Raw genomic sequence first — 6000 nt, 5'->3', positions numbered from 1 at the left:
TTCTACTTTCCCCTAGTGGCTCCCTCTGCCATCACCCTTCCACCAAACCTGTGCCTGCCTTTGATCCAGAGAAGGCCATTTCCAGGCTGTGGGAAAGACAGACCCCAGATTGAGTTTGCTCTACTTTGTAAACAGCTAGATGAGTACTTTTAATCTCAATGGGACTTTTAACCCTTGTGAAATATTTAAACATCTGAGATTGGCTGCTTTGGGAATCACTGAAGTTTATGCTCGGGGGCAGGGGGGAATTCACAATCCAGGCAGATCGTGAACACAGTAGGGCTGCCTGTGGTCTTACTTGGAGGAAGTTCCACGTGGAGACTCCCGCTGGGCTCCTCTTTATCTGGCCACACCACCAGCCCCTCTCCCATTGGTGTGGGGGTCCCTGGCAGCTAGACCCAGCACTGAAGGCAGGGGGAGCATTTCCGTGGGGCCAAGGGATTGCCTTGTCCTTGTCCTACTAGCACACCTCAGAGTTGACATACCCAGTTTCGTGGAAATGTAATGGGCTCTATTCAAGGAGGCAAGCCAGGGACAAAACAATTCCAACCCAGAACAGAAAGCTCTGGAAGCCTTGGGCCCTGAGTTCTGCGGGGCTGTGGATGTAGGGGATAGCACAACCCAGGGGAGTAGATTGATTGGAAGGACACAGGCAGGCAAGGAGGACTTCGCCTTCTCTGACCCTGGGATTCTGCTGATGGCTAGTGCAGACCTGCTGGCATTTCTGCTGAGTGCCCATTCTTGTCTGAAGTCAGCAGTCCAGGGGGTGATAACTGCATTCGGGTAGCACTTCAGAAGGTAATTTCACGCCCTGCCTCGGTGCTGATGAGGCACTATTAATTTGGGGACACTTTAACACCACTTCACTGTGCCAGCTTAGCAACCTGGCTAATTAAAGAAAAAAAAAAGAGTAAAGGGTTGATTTAAAGAGACACTGCAATAAAAAATAATAAAGATCACTGCAAATGTTTTGAAATAAGGAAGGAGTTTGAGATTCTATATATGTCAGTGAAGATAAAACTAGGATCTTGTTGATACATATATATGGAATTTTGTATGTTTTTCTTATAAATCAGTAACGTGTAGTATAAAAGAAACATAAATAGTGGGAAGCATATGGATTTGAAATAAGATAGATCTGAGTTTAATCCAGACTCTATTCTTACTAAAACAACATGAAAAATTATTCAATCTCAATGATCCCCAAGTTTCTCATCTCTAAAATGGGGCCATGAAGTCTGCCTGACAGGGGCAAAAAACATTCCTATCCTGGTCCATGTAAAGTCACCCCCTAGAGCTGGGCAGACCACACTTGCACAACCAGATGTGGCAGCCCTGCCCAAGAACGTGGCCAGCCAAGAAATGATCATTTGCTGTGGGCATTAACTTATTTTCACAACACCTGTATGAAATAGATTTGGTTACCTTTGTTCTACGAACAAGGAAACCAAGGTCAAAGAAGTCAGCGCCTAGCCTGAGGCCATACTGCTGGATCCGACAGTGTAGAAATCTCTCATTCTGGTTCAGTTTGGTTCCATACTCACTCATACTATCTGCAAGAATTGGTAGAGATTGCTAGCCTGTGTTTTGTCATAGGACTCTGGTTTTGTCTGGGAAGACTGTCATGCAGAACAAAGACTCCATTTCCCAGCCTGTGCTAGAGCTCAGAGTCACCGTATATGTAAGTCTGGACCAATGAGAAGTGAGTAGAAGTATGTAGAAACTCCAAAAAAGGGTCTTGAAGACAACTAACAAATAGTCTTTTCCTTTGTCTGGTTGGACCATGACTGTGATGGTTGGCATTCCATCAACCGTATCAAGCCCTGAGATGACATGCAATAGAGAAACCATGTGCTTGAATGGAGAAGTAGAATGTCAGAAGGCTGTTCCCTAATGACACCATGAAGCCTCCACACTAGCCCTGGATTCCCTACCTTTGGACACATGTTCAATGAAGGAGAAATAAATGTCACTCTTATTTTATCCATTTATTTTATTTTATGTTTGTTTTCCTTTCTGTTATATGCAGCTAAACGAATACTAACTTAGATAACATAAATCCTGTTATAACTCATGTGCCTGTTGGTGCTATTGGTTTGTAAGCTTAGTCTGAGGTCATGGGCTCCACACTTAGAGCTTTGGTCAAGTGCAAGGTGTAGCTGGAGAGTGGCCCAAGTGCCAGGTCTGCTATGAGGACCAGGTGTGTCTCCATATTCTCAAGGTGTTCCTCTCTCTGGGACAGGCAACTGAGGCACACAGGAAAGAGCCCTGGGCTTGGAGTCAAGTCCAAATCCAACTGCCAGCCAACCTCACATTAGCTGCATGCTCTGTGCTAGTGTCCTAGCCTTCCTGGGCCTCAGGCCACCATCTGTAAAGCACAGGTCATATAACAATTTCTCCCTCATTAGTGCTGTTATGAAGACCAAATAGATGCTGAGTGTGAAAGGACCTAGCACAGTTTCACGTCCTAATAGGTGCCCAGTCAATGTTTGTTGGGCACAACATTGCTGAATCCGAATCTGGAGAGAAACCCACAGACTTTTCAACTTTTTGGTTCCCTCAATTCCTTTCCTCTATGGTCTTACCTTAATGTTTAGAGTAGTGGGGTTAGTGCCCACCACCTTGGGTTGCGGTTGGAGGTCTTCTCAGGATGTGGCCTCCCAGAACAGGGCCGGGGCTGAGTGTCTTTGTGTGCCCAGCATCTGCCATGTCACCTGGCGCTCAGAGGCTCTCAGCACCATTTGCTGATTCCAGAGCTTTGATTTTCTATACCCTGATGGGGAGGGAAGGCTGTGGTGAGTGCCAGCTATATTTTACCTGACACCTCTCATGGCTAGTGAAGTTATATTTAACTCCTAAAATAACCACAGCCCAGAGCAAAGGCCACCTGACCGGAGACCACAATTGATGTACACTTAGAGAGGAGTAAAAAGGAATGGCCCTGGGGGCCACAGGAACCTGGTTCACTTTCCAGCCCTGCTTTCCTTAATCGTCTGTGCTCTCATCTGCAACATGACGTAGGGGACAGGTAGTTACTGAGGTGATTAAATGAGAGGCAGGCACTGAGAACACAGATGCAGGAACCTGACCCCACTCTGCTCTCAAGGAGCTGTCAGTCCATGCAGGAGACAGACTCACAGAAACTGCCAGGACTGCGGCCAGAGGTCAGAGGGGTGAGTGCGGGGCGGGTGGGGAGTGAGGTGGCCTTGGGGAGGGGCTGCCGTGCCTCGTGCGGCATGCTGCACCCTTCTCTCCGCGTCCCTTGTGCAGAGACTGTGTGCAACAGCCGTCTACTAAAATATAAAAACAGGCAACAAAGCCGCAGAGAATAGAACTCCATTATTAAATCCACAGCTGAGTGGAGAGTGCGGCATTACTCCTTCTGGAGTTTCAGGATGTGTGAAATTATGTGTGCTTTTGGTGGGGGGAGGGTGGCAAGAGGCCAAGGCCCAGGGACATATGATTAACCTTTTTTCAATGCAATCAACAGGTACTTCCCACTTGCTCCCTCAGAACCAAGCACTGTGCTAAGCACTGGGGGTGCCGAGGTGACCTGAGTCCTGCCCCTGCCCTTGAGTAGCTGTGATCAAGGATGACACAGATGACTAGAGCAATAATTGCACTCTGAGGCAATTAGGGTTGAACTTAGAGGTATCATATTTTTCAAAATAAAATATAGGAAAATGATATTTCAGAAAATTATTGTACCACTTCTCGGTGTAAGGGGCAGTCTGAAAGACATAGTTTGGGTGCTGAAATCTAAGAAATCTGAAGTTATTTTAATGGTTTTGAGGAGAACCTGATAGGATATTTAAATGGGGGCTATAGCCAAGGACCCTGGGTCCGTAGTTGCCAGAGTCGTGCACATGCAGGCCAGGGGCTCGTAAGGTCTAAAGGGAAGGGCGAAAGAACAGACTTGTAGGCTTGTTCAGGGGACAGTGAGAAGGGGTGACCAGTGGGTGGGACTCGGAGGATAAGCTCTTCCTACCTGTCTCTGTGAACTCACAGAAATCTCTATCTTCTCCCTGCTGAGCAAACTAGTTCAACATACATTTGGAAGGACGTGGAAATGAAAACAGAAAGAAGAAATAGACAAACTTGAGGTTTCCTGCAGGGGAAAAAGCTTTGCTTGCCTTCATATAAGATTGACAAATGATTAAGGTCATTCTTTTTTTTCCATCGGAGTGACTACAGATTGAGTGCTATGAAAATATTGTGGGAATGTGTTCACTCATGGAGGCTAGAGGGTGCCTGGGGCTTTGGTTGGGGATGGAGTTGACACTGACAGCTGCCCTTTGAGGCAGGGTTCCCTTGAGTGACCTGAGGGGTGATGTTTATGGCCCTTTAATCAATAAAGACATTCCACATTTTGGAAGTTTTCCTTTGCATAATTCTCAATGGAAAAAGATTCTCTAGCCCAAGAGTTGAAACTCTTACTGGGAAGGGTCAGATAGCAAATATTTCAGGCTTTGTGGGCCACAAGAAATCTGTCGCAGCTACTAAACTCTGCCCCTGTAGTGTGAAAGCAGCCACAGACAAAACACAGGAGAGCATGGCTGTGCTCCAATTAAACTTTGTGGACAGTGAAATTTGAATTTCCTAAAATTTTCACATATCATAAAATTATTATTCTTTCGATTTTTTTTTTCCCAACCATTTAAAAATGTAAAACCCATTCGTAATTCACGGGCTGTACAAAAACAGGCAGTGGGCAGATTTGGCCCTGGGTTTACTGGTTGTGGCTCTCAGCCCTCCGAGGGTCCCAAGGGTCAATGCCCCACCAATGTGGCCCCCTCACATAGCCACAGGTGGTGGCTGCCCAACTCACCTGAGCTCTAAGGAGAAAATAGCAACATAACAACAACAAAAGTAGTTTGAGAAAAACTTTTTGCATATGAAATTTTAAACATACGATATATTATATTTACATAAAATTAAATATATATGTGTTATATATGGGATATATATGTAATCTCACATATATTTACTCGGTATAGTCTTTGCTACTTAGTTCCATGTGTCTTTTTTTTTTTAGTAAAGACAATTTCATTAAATGTATAACTGAATAAAGTGGTGATTTAATGGTTGCACATTGTGTGTCTTTCCCTTTAAATGAGTTTGCAAAGCAGGAAAAATCCTGGCAGCTTACATACCCCACGTGCTGTCTGGGATGTTTGGCATCTTCTCAGACACTCTGAAATCACATAGCTTGCCTGCCTCTCTCTTCCTTGTCAACTTCCTTCCTCTAATGACCACTTCAAGTGTTCTGTGAATCAGGTACTGGAGGACGTATTTAAAAAAAAAAAAAAGTCTTGAGCTAATCTCAAGAGGCTTGTCCTTGTCCTTCAATGGGGGACAGAGAAGATCCTGCCTCTTGATGCTTTCCAAGGGACAGATCCTATGAATGGTGGCAGGTATTTTTACTCCCTGCCTGCTAGAATATAAGCTCTCCAAGGAAGGAGATTTTTACTGGTCACCTGTGTAGCTTAAAACAGTGCTTTTTATATACTGAGAACTTCTCATATTTGTCGAAAAAAATTTTGAGTGACCACCAATCTGAACTTGTGTGTTTCTTGCTCGGCGAATTATTTTTCAAATTCCCTAAGAGCAGTGTAAAAATAAGAAATCAATATTGATTTTCTGATTCCTGTTCCCTTCTCTTCCTACTTGAGATCTAAGCTTTACTGAGAAGAGTTCATCGTATTCTTTAGTTCATCGCACATCACCATCATGACTTCATGCGAAGCCTCAGTCTGGTGTGTTTTATTTATGTATTTATGAATGTGTGGATATATGCATTTTAGTTATTCTCTGTCATCCCACTTCCCCAGGCCCATTCCACTCCTCCATAGGCATCCAATGTACTCTATTTAGTTTCTGCCCTTCACATCTTTCTTACATTCATTTGGGGGATTGCATTTGGTCATCACCCTGGGGATAGACTGATTTTGTCTCTATGTGTAATCTCCTTTCAGCATTCCTTACTGCCTACTTGCTACA

The sequence above is a fragment of the Lemur catta genome, chromosome 9, assembly GCF_020740605.2.
Source record: "Lemur catta isolate mLemCat1 chromosome 9, mLemCat1.pri, whole genome shotgun sequence".
Lineage (NCBI taxonomy): Eukaryota > Metazoa > Chordata > Mammalia > Primates > Lemuridae > Lemur > Lemur catta.
The sequence above is the reverse complement of the archived record's forward strand: the minus strand, read 5'-3'. Positions refer to the sequence as shown.